We start from the raw sequence: 23,948 nt of genomic DNA on the forward strand, positions 1-23,948 counted from the left end.
AGCTAAAGTTTCCCTTCTCTTAGCAGACTCCTCTCGGGAGATAACCATTCAAGTAGCCAGATTCTGCCTCCGGTCGAGTGGGATCCGTAAACAGCTAACTGAAAACGTTTCCCAGTAGAAGATCTTTCCTCCTCTATTTCAAATCATCCTTCCAGAATCATCAACTTTTTTTATTTTATTATTTTAATCTAACTTTGATTTTTACCTAGAGCTGATATTGTATCGAAATAAAACTTGACTTGACTTGCGATACCATTCTGTCGGCAGCCCTTTCTATGCCACTCTGTTAACTGCACTGTTCGGTTTTTTGGTTAATTGTTGCTCACCAGACCAATTATCTTCCTCTGCATTTTCCTGTATTTGCAATTCAGGCCATTGTGATATTAGCTGCCCCTGGAGCTAACCTCTTGCTCTGCCTTCTCCCTTATTTGCATACTTGTATCATTGTGGCATCATGATTCACTAGACCAATACCTCTCCCTCTGCACTCTCCCATATTTTCTCATTTAGATAATTGTGTCTTCAGCAACGTTACCTAGACTTAGCCAATTTGGCTACACTGATTCATTGCTTCTGTAATCTCACAATTGGATTGCTGCAATGCACTACATGGGGCTGCCCTTGAAGGCAGCCTGGAAACTACAACTGGTCCAGAATGTTAAAGGCTAGCCACTGGGAACCTGTGGATAGGTGGGGCTGAGAGAGCTCTAAAAGAGCTGTGACTAGCCCAAGATCACCCAGCTGGCTTCATGTGTAGGAGTGGGGAAACAAATCCAATTCACCAGATTAACCTCTGCTGCTCATGTGGAGAAGTGGGGAATCACACCTGGTTCTCCAGATCAAGTCCACCACTTCAAACCACCGCTCTTAACTACTACACCACACTGGTTGGAGGTAACTGCTTCACCCAAGACTCCCTCTTCTCTGTCAGCTCCCTCTCTGCATTCTTTCTCAGAGGGCAAGATCAAGCTGGAATCAGAGCTGCTTTGATTCCAGGATCCATTGGATCCGAGGTACCACTGTCAGTTCCATGGCATCCAGCCCCCCAGCCCCAGTGATGCTGTGGCCTCCTTACCCATACTTTATGTCACCCACCTGTCTCACTGAATGGAGCAATTACTATGGCCCTATGTCCAGGTTGGATACAAGTCAAAGTCGCCCTCCTCACCCTCAGATCTCTGCAGCTACAGCAACCATGCCTAGGTTGGCATGACTTCCTACATCTATTGTGGAGTCTGAACTGGAAAAAAGGGGTCAAGGCACTTTTTGGATTCAATGTTAGTTCAGGAGCCCCTTTGGATCTGAACCCTGATTAAAGAGTTGGAGACCCTTCTCCTTTTTCCCCTACAGAGGACCTTAAGATGTATAGTGAGCAAATGTTCCATATGGCACACTTTTTAGATATTGAGGTCACCACCATAGACCACTGACTCAGGGAGAAGATACTGGGTCACTTCTCCTCTGACTCCCCCAGACTTATTGCAATCCCTGTGTTAGAAGGCCTCATACATGTGACCCAGCAGTTATGGAACAAGCCACCATCTATTCCTGCCACCTTGTGTCACATAGAAAAAAATTACAAGATTAAGCAGGACATGTAGGGTTGCCAACCTCCAGGTAATGTCTTCACGAACAGGCTGCTGAAGCTACACAGACAGCAAACAGCATAACAGCACCTAAAAAAAGAAAAGCCAAAGAAGATGATTTATTATTTACATTTAAATATTGACACTTACCAATTGACTGGAACAATTATACTTACCAACTGAAGAAATTTTCTTTGAAACAGGACCTATACCGGATGCCTGTCTTGTTGTTGCTTATTTATATATTTTGCTTTGTTCCTATATCATTGTGGTGTCTTATAAAGAAAAAATTATGTTCCTTTAAACCTTTGTGAAGCAACAGGGTTGAATATATGTTATATTCACATATTCTTGTGAGGTAACTAGGAGTCTTGTGAAACAATATATTAGATTTAAGATATTACAGAACGGTTTATGCTTTATTTTTTTTGCCATAGTGGCCGTCTACATTCGAGTAATTTTTAAATACAGCCCAAGTACTTATTGTTATTTAATCTCCAGGTAATAGCAGGAAATCTCCCACTATTACAATTGATCTCCAGCCGACAGAGATCAGTTCACCGGGAGAAAATAGCCACTTTGGCAATTGGACTCTATGGCATTGTTGTGCAGATAAAAAAAGGGGAGAATAATGTAAGCTCCTTTGGACCCCACCATGGAGAAAGGCAGGGTATAAATAAAGTAAATAAATAATAAATACAGCTGAAAAAGATAGGCAGGTAGAAGGTAGTTTGGTGATTGGCTGAGGAGGAGAGAATGGGGCGGGAAAAGGAGAGAGGATATGGGGGTTTCTAGGAGGAGGGAAAGAGGAAATAGTGGGGGGGCGATACTGAGGATAGTGAGGTGCCCCCCAAAAGTCCTTGAGGGTTCCTTAGCTACCCTCTCCCAAGTCTACACATCTTGGCGGCGCTGCAATAAATCTTAAAAAAAAAAAAAAGTCTTCCACAAAAAGTCTAATCCTTTACTGGTCGAATGGTTCCATCATTTACTTCAGACGTATCACAGAAGAATACCAATTAATGGCACAATATGTAGTAGTGTGCCTTGTGGTGTCTTCCTTTGTCAGTCTTCCAGGTGTGTGTGTGTGTGTGTGTGTGTGTGTGTGTGTGTGTGTGTGTGTGTAAAGTGCCGTCAGGTCGCAGCCGACTTATGGCGAACCCCTTTTGGGGTTTTCATGGCAAGAGACTAACAGAGGTGGTTTGCCAGTGCCTTCCTCTGCACAGCAACCCTGGTATTCCTTGGTGGTCTCCCATCCAAATACTAACCAGCGCTGACACTGCTTAGCTTCTGAGATCTGACGAGGTCAAGCTAGCCTGGGCCATCCAGGTCAGGGCAAGTCTTCCAGATAGTGTGCAAAAAATATATATCTGATATCTGACTAGAGAGTTAAACCTTCATAATGAAGCCTCTTTGCCCTTGCTTCTTCTCACATTTAAGTACTTCTGTCTTTATTTATCCTGTTAGGACTATATATCTTCCTGCTGCTGATCCACCATTGGCATTTGTAAGGCTGCAGTCCAGCACTAAGCTGACAGCATTCAGCACTGATGGCTTAAAATAATGCCATTCCTCACTGGATGACAAAGGGAATGAGAAGTTGATTCCCAATGGATCAGTGGCTTTGAGCACTTCAGCTTGAAAAGCTGTCTTCTAGTTTGTACTAACAATATGTATTGATTGACTGGCTCACTATGGTCCAGTAGCTGGTTTGTCTGGAAGCTGCATTTGCATTTTTGTCAGTAGAAACCAGTAAGAATCATGAAGGGCAGTAATGTCACCCATCAGCGAGAAAACACACACTGCTATTATAAAGACATGGTCAACACTAGCTTTAGAAAGGCTGAAATAAATAATCAAATGGGATTTTCCCCAAATTAATAATTTCCCTTCCAAAATATTGTCGAAGGCTTTCACGGTCAGAGTTCATTGGTTCTTGTAGGTTATATGGGTTGTGTGACCATGATCTTGGTATTTTCTTTCCTGACGTTTCGCCAGCAGTTGAGGCAGGCATCTTCAGAAGAGTAACACTGAAGGACAGTGTCTCTCAGTGTCAAGTGTGTTGGAAGAGTAATATATAGTCAGAAGGGGGTTGGGTTTGAGCTGAGTCATTGTCCTGCAAAGTATCAAAGGTAATGTGCTAATCATTGTCCTGTAAGTATCAAGATAATGTGCTAATGAGGGTGTGGTGTGTTAATGTGGAACCATTGTATCCTGAAGTGATCTGTTAACATGTGGAATCCAAAGCTAATCTGCATGGCTGTTGTGGACTGTAGTCTTTGTTAGTCTGGAGGTTTTCAGGACAGGAAGCCAAGCCTTATTCATTCTTAGTCTGTTTAGCCAGACTCAGAATGATGATGTAATGTAATGTGTTGTTAGCTAATTGGTCAAGCTAAACGCCATTGAGGACACTCCTGACCCATGGGGTGATGTCACATCCTGACGTTTACTAGGCAGACTTTGTTTGCGGGGTGGTTTGCCAGTGCCTTCCCCAGTCATCTTCTCTTTACCCCCAGCAAGCTGGGTACTCATTTGACCGACCTCAGAAGGATGGAAGGCTGAGTCAACCTTGAGCCGGCTACCTGAAACCGACTTCTGTCGGGATCGAACTCAGGTCGTGATCAGAGCTTTTGACTGCAGTACTGCAGCTTACCACTCTGCGCCACGGGGTTCTCCTGTACTTTTTACTATAGCAGAATCTTCCAGATTGATGCTGAATTTTGTTTCCAGTGAAATTCAATGGCAAGTCCAAACGGAGGCTGGACAAGCAAAATTGTTTCTGCTCGTGGTGAAGACTTCAAACCGAGAGATTCATCAGCTGCTATGAGCAGAGGCCAGACATCAACAGAGATATTGTATGCTGTGGCGAGAGGTTTCATAAAAAGGAAAGTGAATTGTATGCATGTGTTTTGAAAAATCAGTTCACTTTCCCCGACGCCTTTGCACTGATGTGTGAAAACAAATCATTTTCCCCACAGACCCTAACATCTACTTGCCACACTTCAGAAGAAAAATCACTCAGAATGAAAAACAAATGGAAACGCTGACAAGTTGCCATTTCAGATTTGCAAGGAGCTTGAAGCAGAGAGGAGCAAACGTCCTTATTTTTGCCTGTACATGCTAAAGTAAGTGCCACTAGTGATATTTCAAACATTGGTTTTGCTAACATGTCCAGCGTTTACAACGAGGAAAGCCAGCCTCCAGGTTGGAGTCCTGGGAATCTTATGGGATTACAGCTCATCTCCAGACCAAAGGGATTCGTTCCCCTGGAGAAAAGGAATGGTTTGGAGGGTGGACTCTATGGCAATGTATCCCACTGAGGTCCCTGCCCTCCCCAGGCTCCATCCCCAAATCTCCAGGAGTTTCCCAACCTGGATCTGGAAACCCTACCCCCCACCCCACTCTGGTGGCCAAGGGGGACCTGGCAACCCTATTTACAACATGTAAGAAAGGAAAGGAAGCATAATATTGTGAAGAAATATGCTAACATTTCACATGATGTCTAGACCATATAAAAATGTGATGCTCCAGAAATAGTTGCAGGACTGGATGATGAATTGGTTGTTGGTGGATTGTGTGAGGAAACACTGCTTTAGTGCAAATAAGACCTTTGTCAAAATTCTAGTTTCGGTCTAGTTTCCTGTTCTCATCATTGGAGCCCCACCTAGTGTGATTAGGGTTGATATCCCACTATAACAACTGATCTCCAGCCGATAGAGATCAGTTCACCTGGAGAAAATGGCCACTTTGGTAATTGGATTCTATGGCATGGAAGTCACTCCCCTCCCCAAACCCTGCTCTCCTCAGGCTCCGCCCCCAAAAATCTCCAACCATGGTGAAGAGGACCTGGCAACCCTAAGTGTGATTCCAAAATTTACAACTGGGGAGGGGATAACACTTCCCAAGAGCCACATGGACTCTTCTCTCTGCTCTTCATTTTTCCTTCCTATACTGTGGTCCTGTCTTTACTGCTCCATCCCTTTCTGTGTGTAACCTGAAGTCTGTATTTGAGTGATGGGAGTGGACCAGCTGCCCTGACCTGGATGGCCCAGGCTAGCCTGATCTTGTCAGATCTCAGAAGCTAAGCAGGGTCAGCCCTGGTTAGTATTTGGATGGGAGACTACCAAGGAATACCAGGGTTGCTGTGCAGAGGAAGGCACTGGCAAACCACCTCTGCTAGTCTCTTGCCATGAAGACCCCAAAAAGGGGTCACCATAAGTCGGCTGCAACTTGAAGGCACTTTACACACACACAGTGGACCAGCTGGCCTTGCCTTTTGTACTGAGTTTGGATGTTATGAGGGAGTGGATGGGGCAGAACAGTGGCAGAGCCTTGTTAGACTAGGGCTGTCGATTCGGTTCATCCCGAACCAAAAAACAGCCGACTTTCCCCTGATTCAGGGTTTTTTAGTTCTGATGGAACTGAACTCAAAAAAGGCGGGAAAACGGGGAGCTGAATTCAGCGAGTTCGGGGTGTTCGGCAAATAAATTCGGCAAATTCGGGGTTCGGCGCAGCAGCATAACCATCAGTTAGTAAGCAGCATTCTCCCATGGCCAATCGGTGGCCAAGCTGGGTCTTCTTCTGGCCAATCAGTTGTGATTGAGTGCATGAGCCCAGCTGCTGCACGGCCCGAGGAGAGAAAGAGAGAGTATCTGTTTGTGTGTGAGAGAGATCCCCCTTGGGGGGGGGGGGTGTGTGCACATTCGAGCCATTCCGTGGCTGCAGGGCACATTTTTGGGGGTAGAGCCAAAAATGGTGCGAAGAAGATGGAACAGAAGACATCCACAGTAAGACCCATTTTGCGGGCTTTTCTCTATAAATTTTTTTCCTGTGTGTGTGTGTGTGGGGGGGGGAAGCAGAGTCTGTGGGGGGGGTGTGGGGAGGGAGCAGTTTCTGTGGGTGAGGGGGGAAGCCAAAGGGGGCTGTCGCCTGTTCTGCCTGGGGGGGTGTGCCCCCTCGAGTCTCTCTCCCTGGTTTGAGGGGGGGGGCTTCAGTTGTGTGTCCTCAGGTTTTCCCTCATTCATAAGATCAGTTAGGTCTATTTTGATGCTTGCTCAAAACTGGTTTTCAAATTGTGACTTAAAGAATGCATTTTCCTGGTCCCGAGTCCGATGCAAAAGGGGGAATTCCACCCCCTCCTGCTCCTTAGTGCCTCTGTCCCTTTCCATGGTTTGCAAACTCCCAGGTGTCACGTGTTGCTTTGCATGGTTGCAAAAATGTTGCTTTGCATGGTTTGCATGGTTTGCATGGTTGCAAACGTGTTGCTTTGCATGGTTTGCATGGTTTGCATGGTTGCAAACGTGTTGCTTTGCATGGTTTGCAAACTTCTTCACACCTGCCCCGCCCTTGCTCCCCCCAGCTCAGCTGTTTGTCGGGGCTGGGAGCTTCCGGAGTGGGCAGCAAGCTCTGCTAATTGCAAACCCCCATTGTCAGAGATTCACATTAAGGAGGGGAAAAACATTTTGGGGTCCATATCTCAGCCCCCCCTGACCCAATCTTAACAAAACTTGGGGGTTCTTGCAAGAAGGGTCCCCTCAAGCTATGCTGAAAGTTTGGGACCTCTTCCCCCCAAAATCCTCCCCCAGAGCCACGAAAAGGCACGATTGTGTTTTTAATGGCTTTATTCGGCCGAATTTTCCCCCGAATTCCGGATCTCATGCTGAATTGCATGGACCCAAAGTGGGGGAGTTCGGACTTTGGCATTTCCCGTATAAAAACGGGCCGAATTTTGCCGAATCTGAATTTTACCGATTTTTTTTTTCAACAGCCCTATGTTAGACTTGAGAAGCTACTGGGAATTCACAGGGGTCATTGGAGGTTCTTTTGGGCCATGTGGTTTTATTGTTCATGTAATTTATTTGCCAAAATATCTATATACCACTTTCCCCTCATCCAAGAGGCTCAAGATAGCTTACAAAGTATGTCTCCAGCCATATTAAAAATAACCATATACTTTAAAACAGATTTAAAACAAGCAAGACATTTATAAAAACATCCAAAATAGGTCATTCCACCCAAACCCATTTTTTTACTTATTAATCCTCTCTCAAAAGCCCTTTTAAATAACATTGTCTTGCAGAACTTCCTAAAAGACACAGGGAAGAATGATCTTCTGACTTCTCCAGGGAGACTGTTCCAAAGAGCAGGGGATACTATAGAATAAGCCCATGAAGAAACCAAGACGGCCTGACTTATTTAGAAAATGTATATGCCATGTATTCAGAATCCTGTTTGAGGAGGTTTACAAGTAAAAACAATACCAATAATATCCTAAAAACATCAGCCTTGAAAGATGGAACAGGCAGCAAAAGCTACTGGGAGGAACACAATTGGTATATAGGTTCATACAGGGAGAAGTAGTCCTTTAAGTATGTGCTAAATCTCACCCCCCCACACACACACACACACCTTTATCAGTGATGTGAATTCATGACTATCGCTGGCACCTGTCTCCCAAGTCAATTGTTTTTAATGACTTTTAGAACTTGGCTAATTGTGAGTGAAACAAAACAGAATGGAGCTTCCTGGTATTTTAATCTTGTCTCCTTGTGAAACACTCAAAAGAGAAAACCTTTTAAAGGGGCTCACATCTGGGAAGAAAATACATCTTAAAAAAAACCCTTCCCTACAGCTGTAATAGAGGCTACTGAATCTTTGGTGGACAGTCTGGTCTTTGAGCTGTAGGTGGTAGTGTTGCTTTATTGGAACTCAAGTTTGATGCAGATACACCAGAGTTCATCCTCCAATGAACAAGCGAAATTAGAAATAAATAATAAACAACTTTCCATGGGCAGAAGACTTCTCAAGTAAGGGGGTTACCGCATTATGTATTCCCAGCGGTGTATTAAGAGTCTGAAAACGTTATAAAAAATACTGTTCGCACTTTGTTTGGCCCCTTTAGCTGTGAAGACGTCTTCCAACCATTTTTTAGCCGTAGTATCCAAAAACCCTTTTAAAGCGATGGCTGTTACCGCACTAGGTATTCCCAGCGATGTATCAAGAGTTTGGAAATGTTATAAAAAACATCGCTTTAAAAGGGTTTTTGGATGCCATGGCTAAAAAATGGTTGGAAGACATCTTCACAGCTAAAGGGGCCAAACAAAGTGCGAACAGTATTTTTTATAACTGTTTCAAACTCTTAATACATCGGTGGAAATACCTAGTGCGGTAACAGCCATAGTTTTTTATACATTTTCAAACTATTAATACATCGGTGGGAATACATAATGCGGTAACCCCCTAAATCACCTTATTCCTCTTGGTCTTTTCCAGTCTGGTTATGGCTTGATAACAGAAGATGAGCATATGGCTGGTATTAGAGCCTTATAGTGTTTAATGTGGAATAGCATGTCTCAAAACTGACTGAGAAAAGCAGTGAATCTGTTTTTTCAGCTTTTCTAGATTCACCCCCCCCCCCGACATGCAGAATCGGGCCACATTTGCCACCCTTCTTTACTTTGACTCTGGTAATTCAATTAAACCACATGTGCTTCGATAAACACGAAGGGGGGGACCCTTGGTTTGCCCTAAGTGGTCCTTCTGTAAACATGGGGAAAAAAATAATAATCAAAACTGCCAGGACCGAATAAGTAGGGTTGCCAGCCTCCAGGTAGTAGCTGGAGACCTCCTGCTATTACAACTGATCTCCATCCAATAAAGATCAGTTCACCTGGAGAAAATTGCCACTTTGACAATTGAACTCTATGGCAATTGAAGTCCTTCTCCTCCCCAAACCCCACCCTCCTCAGGCTCCACCCCAAAAATCTCCTGCCGGTGGCGAAGAGGGACCTGGCAACCTACTAATAAGTGGCCCTCTTAACATTTTCAAACGCCATTAACAAAGTATCAGCAGGTAGCGAAGTATATATTGTGTATAAGAAGTAACGTTTTCCTTCATCTTCCTGAGCTGTAATTTTATGTTTCTACAAAACACCTCTCTGCACTACAGATTTAAACTGGTTTAATAATTCATACTCTCTTCTGAAGGAACTCTGAGTTTCAAGTCTATCAGCAGAGGAGAGCTGACCTCTTAAGCAGATAATGCTCCTCAAGAAACCTAATTACAATGCCCATGATTTTAGAAGGGGAAGCAATAGGGTTGCCAGGTCCCTCTCTGCCACTGGCGGGAGGTTTTTGGGGTGGAGCCAGAGGAGGGCAGGGTTTGGGGAAGGGAGGGACTTCAATGCCATAGAGTCCAATGGCCAAAGCGGCCATTTTCTCCAGGGGAACTGATCTCTATCGGCTGGAGATCAGTTGTAATAGCAGGAGATCTCCAGCTACTACCTGGAGGGTAGCCATATATCACCAACCAGTGATAATATTTACACAAGTATAAATTCAAGTAAGTATGACAATATAAATATTACAAGTTTTCAAAAGCTAGAAATACATAGTATGTTGATATTTCTTTTTTCTATTTTCTATTCCACAGGTGCCAGGCAGAAGAGGAAGACGGCCGTTTCAGATTTTCTTCAGTTCCTCTTCTGACACCTTATTTCTCCAGTTGGTTTATATCCTAAGTATTTATCTCCTTGCAAAAACTCCCCATGGATAGTATAAATTTCCCTCTGCTCATCCAGAGCTAGTCTAGCCTCATATCCTTCAAATTCTGGGTTCCCCTAAGGGATGGAGATCAGTTGTAATAGCAGGAGATCTCCAGCTACTACTTGGAGGGTGGCAAACCTGGGAAGCCATGACAATTAAAGTACTATAAAACTAGGGTTGCCAGGTCCCTCTTCACTACCGGCGGGAGGTTTGGGGGGCGTATGCTGAGGAGGGCGGGGTTTAGGGAGGGGAGGGACTTCAATGCCATAGAGTCCAATGGCCAAAGGCGGCCATTTCCTCCAGGTGAACTGATCTCTATCGGCTGGAGATTAGTTGTAATAGCAGGAGATCTCCAGCTAGTACCTGGAGGTTGGCAACCCTGTATAAAACTGATGCAAGTGTAGATAAACCCATTTATTTTCTCTAGAAAGTTGTTACCAGGTGTTTCCTTCGGTTCTCTTTATACTCTTCAGGCTTCACAGGGCCTATATGGTACATTTAAATAACTGCCGGTTTTCCTAAATTGAGGATTAAACCCCAAGAGTTTACAACTTTTAGAATAAGCTAGGACTCTTCGCAACGTGGAAGTTGCTGCCACAATGTTCTGTTAGTTTCTGATTCACTTGTCACGTGACTGAAGTTAGGAGGCTTCTTGTGAGAGCTGAGAGAATAATGGTCAGCTGTAATTTGCTTTCCTTCCTGAGCTGTAATTTTATGTTACGAGACCAACAGTGCAATCCTCAATAGAGTCACAACCTTCTCCTGCCCTGCCTGTAAAGTGCTCCGCAGCACAGAGAATATTTGAATCTACTGCGAAGTAGACCTACAAAGCTTAGAAGGGCATACCTCTGCTTAGGGTTACTCTGCATATCGTTCCAGGCAGGTAGAACAGCAAGTTAGTCTTCAGTAGAACCAGCAGGAAGAACATAAGAACGTAAGAAAAGCCCTGCTGGATCAGACCAAGGCCCATCAAGTCCAGCAGTCTGTTCACACAGTGCCCAACCAAGTGCCTCTAGAAAGCCCACAAACAAGACAACTGCAGCAGCACCATGCTGCCTGTGTTTTAAAGCACCTAAGATAATAGGTATGCATCATGACTAGTATCCATTTTAACTAATACCCATGAATACCCCTCTCCTCCATGAACATGTCCACTCCCCTCTTAAAGCCTTCCAAGCTGGCAGCCATCACCACATTTTGAGGCAGGGAGTTCCACAATTGAACTATGCATTGTGTGAAAAAGTACTTCCTTTTATCTGTTTTTAATCTCTCACCCTCCAGCTTCAGAAGATGATCCCGAGTTCTAGTATTATGGGAGAGGGAGAACAACTTCTCCCTGTCCACTCTCTCCAAACCATGCATAATTTTATAGACCTCTATCATGTCTCCCCTCAGCCGCCTTCTTTCCAAGCTACACAGCCCTAAGTGTTTTAACGGCTCCTCATAGAGCAGTTGCTCTAGTCCCCTAATCATTTTGGTTGCTCTTTTCTGCACCTTCTCAAGCTCTGTAATATGTTGGTTTTTATACCCCACTTGTCTCTCCCTTTAAGGAGTCTCAAAGCGGTTTACAATCATCTTCCCTTCCCCTCCCCATAACAGACACCTTGTGAGGTAGGTGGGGCTGAGAGAGTTCTGAAAGAACTGTGACTGGCCCAAGGTCACCCAGCAGGCTTCATGTGGAGGAGTGGGGAAACAAATCTGATTCTCCAGATTAAAGTCCGCTGCTCATGTGGAGGAGTGGGGAATCAAACTTGGTTCTCCAGATTAGAGTCCACTGCGCTTAACTACTACACCACACTATCTCTCAAGATTTCCAGGAGAGTTTATCAGTTTTTGAGAGTCAATGTTCCTTTCCCATTGGTCTTTAAGCTGCTAAAATCATGACTCCCTAACATCATATGTAGTTTTAGTGCGTGAAACAGAGCTAGTGCTAGCTAAAGAAGGAAAACAAATATTATAATGTGATTGTTCAGTAGCCAAGAAAATGCAAACAGCAAATGCATGCAAGCTACAAAAGACCCATTTAAATTGCATATATTAAAAGCATTCAACACACACAAAGAATCATGATGGAAAAGGGGGTCTAGTACTACAGCTGATTTTCTCCTTCAATACACTGAAAAGAATTGATACATGAAGAAACCATGGCAAAACCAATTGGGCATAAAATAAGCAAAATTCTGTATACTCAGCTGATTGATAATGGGTTATATCAAAACCTAATAATGTTTATACTTATGTGAAATGCTGCTTAATATTCCATGCATTTTTAGTATAACCATCTCTGTATTTACTTGTTAAATGAAATATGGATCTTAAGACCTTTTTCAACACTCCTTCAGAGGAAACTCTGTGGAGTGGAAGATGAATGTACTTCTACCATGTAACAGGAGTCACTTATTTATGATTTCAATTAAATTTTATTATGTTTTTTCAAATTAGAAGTATATCCAACACCAGCTCTTATGTGAAAAAGTCCATAAAAGAAAAATGTGAAAACTAAAGTTCGTTTTAGATAGTAGTGGAGCTAAGATATAAATACATTTTTCTTTCATTATTTTTGAATAGGACCTATTTTCCACTATGCTTTTGTGTGCATGTAGAAGTCTTGGACTCTATAAGAAATGTTCCTCCATCCTCAGCTGGTTTTTAAGGCTCTAAAACAGAGAAACTGATCAATCCATGAGTTTGTCACAAGGTATAGTTTGCTAAAGCTCATAAGCCTTGGGAGCAAGAGATATGTGCAACCCTTGACCTGGCCTCCCGAAACATGGGCTGCCTCCTAGGTCTGATTAACCTAAAGCATAGACCAAATCCGTTTTTGTACTGTCTATAAGCCCTCCTCTCAGCCCATGTGATTGGTAACAGCTCAACCTTGTCCGGATTCATGAATCAGCAGCGTTCATTGTTCTGGTGCCTGCTCATAACTGATTGGATCAAATTACAGTTCCCAGGTGGCCCGTGCAAAATTGTGCAAATCCAGTTAATACCAGCAAACACATTCAGCTTTGGGAATAAGGCAGAGAAGCAACATGTGCGTGGCTGGTATATGAGGCACATCATTCCTGTAGATCCCCACCCACCAGCTGGTCAACAAAGGAAACCATCTTTTGTAAGTTGAGGTTTTTCCTCTTTTGTAAGTTGAGGGGGAAAGGGGGGAACTATGGCTCCCATGAATTAGCCAAGATGCACGCAACAAACAATGTGCAATTTGGACCCAATGAATATTTTATTCATTCATATTAATGATTTGTTCTATCCCACTATATCACAGACACTTGAGGCAACTTACATACAATTAAAAACAACATGAACAGTAAAAAGGGGCAAGGATAGAAGAAATAGATTAAAATTGCTTACTTCCTTGAGTGCAGCCAGGTTTCCCCTAGCAATGCCGGGGGGGGGGGGGAGAAGGAGAAGAAGAAGAAGAAGGAGAAGGAGGAGAAGAAGAAGAACTTATATGCCGACTTTCTCTACCACTTAAGGAAGAATCAAACCAGCCTACAATCACTTTCCCTTCCCCTCCCCACAATAGACATCCTGTGAGTAGGGTTGTGTCACGGCTCGTGTCGTTAAGGGGTCTACACTCTTAGAATATATCACTTACTGAGAAGTGAAGTTATCTTATTCAGCGAGACCTCACAGACAGGAGTCAATGATAATTCCTACTACTGTAGGCTGTCTATTGAACTGTGCCAGAAAATTTATAAACAATGAACTTCCTTTAAATAACATTTATTTCACTATATATATATATATATATATATATATATATATATATATATATATATATATATATATATATATGCATGTGAATATTTACACACTCTCAAAATATGTCATAAAATACATTATGATATATGCAAGCAGTTTCAAACAATCTTTATAAGCAATTTCTATGTTTCATAATATTTCTCTCCATGAGAGTTTAAACCTTTCAACTTGTATCTCTATTTCATTTAGTATACTACAGTTACAGAATCTTGTAAAAACATGGTTAGTGTATAATCATTACAGAATCCCTATCAAAACATGATTAATATAATGGGAAGGAAGATATGATTAGTAAAAACATCTTAAAATCATTTCAGGTATCATAGCAATATTTCAGGACAAAAGACATGCTTTTATTTTGCCATGTCATTTGTAAATCATCTTAACTTCATGGGAACTGAATTTATGTTCAGGATATTTATATGTTTCAGTATGTGTTAGCTTTATCCAATACTTTGTGTAGAGGATAGAATACCATAAGCTTTGTATTTAATCTATTCTATGTTTATGGACTTCTGATCATTGTTAAGATCAGGAATGCTACATACATGCTGAAAGTATGTGTGTATCTTAACAGTCAGCAATGCAGAACTTATGTGTTATGTATAATTCATTATGTGCAAGCTTAAGGCGGTATTAATGTTCTATGGAAGACTCAGTTATTCTCTGGCTTTGCCAATCTCAGAGAATATGTTTACTTGGTTAAGAGTCTCCATAAATAAGTCTAATAGGTTCTGTATATGTTTTATGTAAGCACTGCTTTATATGTGCCTTGTGCATTACCACAGAAAACAGAGATCTTCCTTTCTTTTCAGGAATATCTCTGGCCTCTTACCCTGAAAAATTTCTGAAGCCCTTCTGTTATTTAGAAAAGACTTCTGAACAGGTCCAGGGAATTATCTATATAGGATCTATATAGGATATACAATCCTCATGCTTGCCAGCATTTGGAAAGCCAGAACAGGATCAGACAGATCTTCTTTGAGGTTCCATTAATCCTTGCTAGGATCAATTGAAGCTCAATACACCAAATATGGTGAAGATCCAATACACTTAGACTCCCATCTCCAAGGTAGAGTGCTAGGAGTTCTAAGGTCTCCATCTTTGTCATGGAGCAGCCTGCCAGCATTTCACTTCAGATTCTAGCCTTTATGAGAACTAGAATTGCTGAACTGAATTCCCTTTCAAAAGGGATTTCTAGCTTTAGGCAAGAAGACTGTAAATCTGTATGCAAGAGATGGTAAGAGAATGAAGCCTGACAACCAGAGTTGTCTCCCTTCAATCTTCTTAGGTTTTACATCTTTCAAGATGGAGAGAGCAAGGCCAGACAGCTGAAGCTGTCCTCCAGTTACTCTCTCTTAGTCTCACACAAGAGACAGAGAAAGCTGATAGCCAGACAACCAGCATTGTCCTCTACCAACATTTCTTTCCAAGTTTTACATCTTTGGAGATGTGGAGAGAGGTCAGACAGCCTAAGCCATCTTCCGTCAACTCTCTGCCTTCTGGCAGTTTGGTTCTGGCTTTTATTCTCTCAGACCAGCGGTCATCTGAGCTGAGAGACTAGAAGCTTCTGCCCGGGGTGGCTACACTAATACCTGTATCCTTGCACTTGGCATGGTCACACATGGTGGTGGTGTGCCATTGTCACTTGGTCTGTGAAGAAAGCATTACCATGTTCTTGGCATTGAGTCACAAAGTTCACAAGTGCAAGGTCACCATCTGTTATACTGTTTGAAGACTAGGTCTGAATCATTAGATTAGCATTATTCCCTCCTCACACGGCAGCTATCAGAGGGGCTAAACTCCCAGGCAGAAATGATCTTCTTGTTAATGTCAAGAAGAGGCCAAGCACCTTGGATAAGTGATGCTGATATTTTTCCAGACACAGCCATCAAGCGGGCAACATTGCATATCATAACCTTGTAGTCTTGTAGTTTATTTATCTCAGAATACTGAGAATAGTCTTAGCCAGCAACTCATGACCTTTACTCTATTTTATTTACTACATCAACAATTCTGTTCAGAGAAATAAGCCTCTATAAACCTTTTTGTAAACTTTTACTTCTATGCTTTACTCATGAGATTCATAGGGAAACCACAGGTACAGGCACCCTACCTCTGAGGCCTGCAACACCAGGTCCCTCTTCGCCACTGGCAGGAGGTTTTTGGGGCAGAGCCTGAGGAGGGCAGGGTTTGGGGAGGGACTTCAATGCCACAGAGCCCAATTGACAAAGCGGCCATTTTCTCCAGGTGAACTGATCTCTATCGGCTGGAGATCAGTTGTAATAGCAGGACATCTCCAGCTAGTATCTGGAGGTTGGCAACCCTACCTGTGAGATAGGTGGGGCGGAGAGAGCTCTGAGAGCTGTGCCTAGCCCAAGGTCATCCAGCTGGCTTCATGCATAGGAGTGGGGAAACAAATCCAGTTCTCCAGATCAGAGTCCACCACTCCAAACCACCGCTCTTAACCACTACACCACGCTGAATGAGACTGTCATACAGAAGCCCAGTCTCACTTGCAGACACAGTGGGGATATTAATACTTCTGGAATTGCCTGCAATAACAAAAATTAAATAAATGAGGATTTAGAGGCACCAGAATTACTCGTAAAATGTTTCAGAAGATTGGATATGAAATGTTTTAGTGGGTTGAAAGAGCTAATGAGAACAAAGACTTTCCTGGTAAAACCATTAGTCATCGGTGGCCCTGTGATTTCTAAAGATGACAAGAGATCAGTCTCTCTAACCTGCATTTAAGACTATGGAGGGAAAAGACTGACTTTCAGAGCCTACCTTATTTTGGGGTCCCCCCCCAATCAAATCCACGGCGAAAGTCCAATGAATTGTATTTTCAGATTAATTAAAATGCTGACGTTTCAATGTGAATAATTGGGTAGTATAAATCATTAGTCTTCGCGCTTGCAGCAGCAGTGATGCTGAAGGACAATTGTGTTGCTGCTGGCTAGTGCAGTGCCTTCATAATTACACAGTCATTAATGCAGAATGCTAGCAAAAAAAAGAGAGGAAAATCTGCCTAGCAATTATGCTGCCTAAGTCAGCTTTTCAGGGCTGGAAAAGAGATCCAGTCCCAGGATCCCAGAAGAGGACAGGATCGCTGTTAACCCTTTTGTGCCAGTAAAAGAAAAAGATCTGCTGGCATGGCAGAGTTAGGCCAGCTGAGCTACCCAGCTGGGGATAGATGAGTCTCTCTGGGGACAGAGTTCCAAAGTTTCATTGCCATGACCAAGAATGGCCTCTCTTGGGTTGCCACCTAGCTCAACTCAGAAGTCGGGATACTCAAAGCAGGTCCTCAGAAGAAGACCATAGCACTTGGGTAGATTTGTAAGGGAGTAGGCGGACCAATCAAATCACTGTAAGGATCCTATTACTATAATTACTAAAGTTAATTAATTTTGATTCAATAAATAATTACAACGTCAGTCTCTACCAGTAGGGCGATGCAGACCAGGACGTAGCGCCCTCCAGAGTCCCCCTTTTTCCAGGCCACACCCAAGAAGAGCCTCAGGTTTAGGGCAAGGAGGGTGATTTACCTTCACACTACTCTTGCTCCTGCTAGGTACCTCTCCTTTGGTATCTTGGGAATGGTCCTAATAAAGGATTGTCTGAGGGTGGGGCTGACCCTGGAATCCACCAATGCCCCACTGTGAATGAAGGGAATCTGGGCTATTAGCTTCCCTGACTGACCCCTCCCTCCTCCTGCCCCATCATCTCCTTTGGTTTTAAGAGGCTGACCTGCCTGCACAGACCCCAAGAGGCCCCAGCTGCTGCCTGTCTCCTTCTCTGGCCTGTTTTCAAGTGCAGCCTCCCTTCTGAGGAAAGTGCCAGGAGAGCAGAAGTCCTTGGGCTGTGTTCTGGAGAAACCTGGGGTTCCCTGAAAGCTTTCCAATAGTTCCTCAGTAGGAAGGTCAACAGTAGCAGAAAAGATTCTCTTTAAGAGAGCTGATACATCCCATTCTCTCTTCCCCTGCCATCAGGCCTGTGAGGCAGAGTGAGGTTCCCAACTCAGGACAAGGGGGGGGGGGGCTAGTGGATTGAGGGGAACTCAAGTTTCCTCTCATAGAGCCCAAAAAGGAGAAACAGGAAAAGGGATGGGATCCCTCTTGAGAAGACTGGTCCAGCTCTCTGTTCCAGAATCCTCACTGGAGTGGGATTCTAATTCTCCTGCTAGAAGCTGTGCTGTTTCCTATTTCCTGGGCACTAGCAGCGTTGCACCATGAAAAAGAGTTCTCTGCAATTTAACCAGCCTGCTGGATACCCAACCAACCCTTGCCACCTCAGTCCAGCCTCAGAGGACCAACAAAATTACCAAACATACATCCTCTTATTTGCAGATCCAGGGCCCAGGTGGGTGTGGAAGTAGTGAGGCACGCACCACGACACAGGCATTCAAATACAACTTACATGTTTGCTGCAGGAAAATGGTCACAATTTTATTGCAGGAAAATGGCCACAATTTAACCAGCCTGCTGGATACCCAACCAACCCTTGCCACCTCAGTCCAGCCTCAGAGGACCAACAAAATTACCAAACATACATCCTCTTATTTGCAGATCCAGGGCCCAGGTGGGTGTGGAAGTAGTGAGGCACGCACCACGACACAGGCATTCAAATACAACTTACATGTTTGCTGCAGGAAAATGGTCACAATTTTATTGCAGGAAAATGGCCACAATTTAACCAGCCTGCTGGATACCCAACCAACCCTTGCCACCTCAGTCCAGCCTCAGAGGACCAACAAAATTACCAAACATACATCCTCTTATTTGCAGATCCAGGGCCCAGGTGGGTGTGGAAGTAGTGAGGCACGCACCACGACACAGGCATTCAAATACAACTTACATGTTTGCTGCAGGAAAATGGCCACAATTTACTGCTGGGGGAGAACCTGGGATGGCAGCATGTGGGACTCCACATGAGCATAGGTCACTGCATGGTTCCCCCTGCCACTTGGGATGAATAAACCCCAACAGCCCTTAAGCTGGGCACGTCCCCTGCGAGTCCTCACCCCAAAATCCCTTAAGGGGATTCCTCAGAGGTGAGGGAAAGGGGCACACAGGCCAATTCCCCCCCCAAAAAAAAATGGATCCAGCCCCACGCTGACACCACCAACAAGTTGTGACAAGAATAAGGGTGAACAAAACACAAACCCGTAGGTGGGCGAAAACACATGGCCAATTATCCGCGGCTGCAAGGAGAGGCCCCTTTACATCCTGGGCCAGTGGACCTGAGGGAGGAACCCCTTGGCCCAGTCCACTGGCCTGCATCCCTCCCCCCAGCCATGTCAGCTCAAGACTGACTGGCCAGGGTGGAAGGGGATGGAGCACACTGGGGGCCCGTGCAGCCACAGAGTCCTCCCCAGCCATTTTCCCCTTTCCATGCCGCACCTGAATATGGAAAAAACTTGTGTGTGTAAAGCTGCAGGGCATATGTTAAACTCCTTCAACCACAGCAGCAGACAGACATGAATGTTGGGGAGGGGCCGTGGCTCAGTGGTAGAACATCTGCTTGGCATGCAGAAGGTCCCAGGTTCAATCCCCGGCATCTCCAGTTAAAGGGACCAGGCAAGTAAGTGTTGTGAAAGACCTCTGCCTGAGACCCTGGGGAGCCGCTGCCGGTCTGAGTAGACAATACTGACTTTGATGGACCAAGGGTCTGATTCAGTATAAGGCAACTTCATATGTTCAGTGGTGTGAGAAGAAGCTGGCCTTTTTCCACTTCAAAGTTCACATGATGTGGTTTATGCAAAGTTGTGTTCTGGTTTATCTTTTTTTTCCCCCAGTCAGACATGAGGTACAAGTTTCCCTCAATTCCTGTATTTACTTTACTTCATTTTGGACTTATACCCACCCTGCCTCTGGGTCACAGGGCTTGAGGTGGCACACAACCATCCAATAAATAATTATTCAACAACAACAAATCATTCAAGAAAAAAACACAAGATAGCAAAGACAGGGGAGGGGCCGTGGCTCAGTGGTACAGCATCTGCTTGGCATGCAGAAGGTCCCAGTTTCAATCCCTGGTATCTCCAGTTAAAGGGAATTGGCAAGTAGGTGATGCGAAAGACCTCTGCCTGAGACCCTGGAGAGCTGCTTCCAATCTGAGTAGACAATACTGACTTTGATGGACCAAGGGTCTGGTTCAGTATCAGGCAGCTTCATGTGTTTTTCATGTGTTCATGTGTGTACCCTAACTAATATCAAAATACAACATCGGCACCTGGCAACCTACATCCCAAACTGTAGTCAAAACCAGGCGGCGCTGCTGATAAGGTGGAAAATTGACCTCAACTGTCCTCAGAGGAATGCCTGGTAGAACAACTTTGTCCTACAGGCCCTGCAGAATCTTAAAAAAATCCCACAAGACCCAGAGGCTGTGAAACTAATGAAGCTTAAGCTTCAGGGCCCCTAATCCTGGAGGGGGCCCCAGAAACAACTTTTTTCAATGAGTGAATTTCTCAACACAATCGATGGAGTTTTTTAGTGATAGAATCATAAGCCAATGGGTTGAAGTACTTAATGTTGACTTTAGAAATTGCTCTAATACCCATTTCATAGGGTCTCAAAATGTCCCTATAATTGGTCAAATTTCAAAATTTTCTTGGGGGCTTGCAGCACACGAACCCCCAGCTGTAAGGGCTCACTGAGTTTGCCAGAATCTATTCACAGCCTACATTTGGGCAGCTGGATCCTCAAATCCTTCGTTGGTGCACGGCTTAATAGTTCTGTACTTTTATTTCGTCACTGTATGGCCCATTTTCAAGGACTCCACCCTACCACCCTGTTTTCTACCATTTCGGCCTCAAGGTCCTTGCAAGGGCAGCAAGGCCCTTTGGACTTTGTTGGATGTTGCCCTATTGTTGCTGGTTGCAAAGGGGCCCCCATAACAATTCAAGCTTCAGGGTCCCAAAAATGTAGGTCCGCCACTGACAGGACCCAGATATCATCTGGCAGAGAGTTAGACCAGGCGCGAGCCACTGATGAAAAAACTGTTGCCCTTGTTGAGGACAGCTGAGCCACCTGTGTGCTGGGCACCACCAGGAGTAGACCATAGGAAGAAGAACAAAGTGTTCTTGGGGGTGGGGGTTTATAGAAGGAGAGGCAGTCCTGAAGGTATGAATGTCCCAGACCGTTCAGGGTTTTAAAGGTAGGAACCCACACCTTGTATGTACTGTGCCCAATTTGGATCAGGACCACAATGCATGGGGAGAAAGGGCTTCAGCCTTCCCCCACCCTGTGCCTTCTTTCAACCTGAAACATCCCTGGGGGGACAATTTGGCACAGTGGAGGGCTGCACAGGACTGCCTGTGCACTGAGAGGGAATACCAGGCTAGCCTGATCTCGTCAGATCTCAGAAGCTAAGCAGGGTCAGCCCTGGTTAGTATTTGGATGGGAGACCACCAGGAAGGCCAGAGTTGCTGTGCAGAGGAAGGCACTGGCAAACCACCTCTGATAGTCTCTAGTCATGAAAACCCCAAAAAGGGGTCGCCATAAGTCGGCTGCGACTTGACGGCACTTTACACACACACATTTCAGGTTGCCTTCTGCCCCAGTGAGCTACAGAAAAGCCAGCATTGCTTTTGGAAAAAAGGAAAAGGGTGTCAGGAAACACAGTACTATGGGCACCATGTTGGGGTCCACTGCACTAAACTATACATATCCCTGTATTGGTAGAGTTATGGTTACCGAACGTTTTCTCCAGCTTGGAGTTTGGAATAGCAATCTCTAGGTGCTAAATGGCACAGAGAAAGGGCCTCTCTCCTCCTCCTCCTCTGCTGCCCCCCTCCTGCAAATTGAAGTTTTAGTGGCTGCAATCTGTTTAAAGAAAAACATTTTAATAAGCGGGGAACTACACTTCCTTTCTTAGGCAGAGATTACTGCAGCCTACTTTTGTTACCTTGACATGATGGTCACAGGCTAGCCCCTAGCCCCATCACATCAGATCTTGGAAGCTAAGGAGGTTTGGCCCTAGGGTTGCCATCCTCCAGGTACTAGCTGGAGATCTCCTGCTATTACAACTGATCTCCAGCCAATAGAGATCACCTGGAGAAAATGGCCACTTTGGAGGGTGGATTCTATGGCATTATACCCTATTGAAGTCCCTCCCCTAACCCAACCTTCCTCAGGCTCTGCCCCAAAAATCTCCGGGTATTTCTCAACCCTGGCTGGCCCTGGTTAGTACTTAGGTGAGAGACCACCAAGGAAGTCCAGGGTCACTATGCAGAGGCAGCAAAAATCCTACATCAGCTGTGACAACGGCACTTTCCACCACTTTCTTAGCAGAAGTGCTTCCTTCATGCAAAGGAAGCTATAGAGAAGCAAAGCCAATGACTAGAAGCTCAGCAAAGGTAAAAGTGCACCTGCCCTTAATGCTCTGCCTCACAAATAAGACTTCTGATGACAGATGAACCAGATCAGGATCTGTCCCTCAGTTAATTTCATGCTCCCGTTGCCTTGGAATGATAAGCAAAAAAATAAAATAAAATAAAATAAACTCTGTGTTAATCAGCCGGAGAAGTTTAATGCAATTTGTCACTGTGGGACGGCTGCTGATTGTGCAGTTTAAAGGAATGCTTACTCTGTTTTCACAACACAGAAGCACCCTTCAGATGTACTCATCAGTAACCAAAAAGCATTTTTGAATCTTCAGTAAAAAAAAAAAAAAAAAGTGGGGGGGGGAGCAGGTAACCTTAACAAATCTCATCTTAACAAAATACTAGATTCTAATCTTCCCTAAATCCATTCAAAGAGCAGCAGGAGGGAGGATCAAACAGAAGGAGAAAAAAACCCTTGTCCTTCTCTGTTGGCTTTTGAAAACCACTCTCAACATTTGACCAGGCTATCAGAAAGCAATTAAAAGGCTCTGTTTCAGCTTCCCCGCATCCTGCTTTGATTCATTCTTTGGAGTCATTTGTCTTGTCTTTACCAGACTTTGCTCTTCCCATGCTCACTACAACTCGGTCACACATACAGTCCTCCCCCTCCCCCCGGCTCCCCAAGATGAACACAAAGCACATACTTTTTGTGCATCTGCATTTGGTCATCTGTGTAACAAACATATCTGTTAAAAATTCGCAGTCACTAGTGTCTTTATATGTGCTAATAGCTTCCCTGAGACCGTCGTCAACTGGCTATCCAAAGTGCTTGGCTGGTAACGGCGTTTGTATGTCGCCGCTTGACTCCCTGGCTGCCAGCACAGCTAACACAGTGGCTCCCTTCACACATGCGAGTTACTTGCTTGTGGTGCAACATGTGTGTGAATACTGCAGCATCACGGTGGGGAAGATCACCTGAGTCCCTCACCAAGCACCTGGCTGTAATCTGATCCAAGATGGAGAAGGATAATAGCCTCTCTGGTGAAAACTGTCCAGATCAACTGCTTTGATGTCCTATTGGTGTCCTCAATGTCCTATTCTCACCTATCCAAATGAACTGTTTTATGGATGCAGCCCAGAGATTTGACCAGCAAAGCTAGAGACAGAAGGATAAATTTCTCAGGCAGGAGTGCTAAACTGGTGGTGGGGGCTGGGCAAGAAAGATGTTTTACCTGCAGTGTCCTGCCTGCTACCTGACTAGGGCAGCCAACCTCCAGGTACTAGCTGGAGATCTCCTGCTATTGCAACTGATCTCCAGCCGATAGAGATCAGTTCACCTGGAGAAAATGGCCACTTTGGCAATTGGACTCTATGGCATTGGTGACCCACCCCTCCCCAGGCTCTGCCCCAAAAATCTCCAGGTATTTCCCAACTCGTAGTTGGCAACCCTATGCTTGACAGTTGTGGCTTCACAGATCCACTCTGTCACTTGATCCCATTGACTGCTGCCTCAGCATAACAGTTCATTTATTTAAATCCAAGTACTTAATTTGATTGTGAAAGCAAGTGTGTTAGGAGCCAGTCATTTTAAATGTCTTGGCTTTCTTGATTTTGACAGCCAATGTTTCAAAAGAGCCTCATTGCATAATTATCTACTGATCAGTTTGACCTAATTTATTCTGGCTTTACTTGAACTGCTAAGATTATAATTAATT

The sequence above is a fragment of the Euleptes europaea genome, chromosome 6, assembly GCF_029931775.1.
Source record: "Euleptes europaea isolate rEulEur1 chromosome 6, rEulEur1.hap1, whole genome shotgun sequence".
NCBI lineage: Eukaryota > Metazoa > Chordata > Lepidosauria > Squamata > Sphaerodactylidae > Euleptes > Euleptes europaea.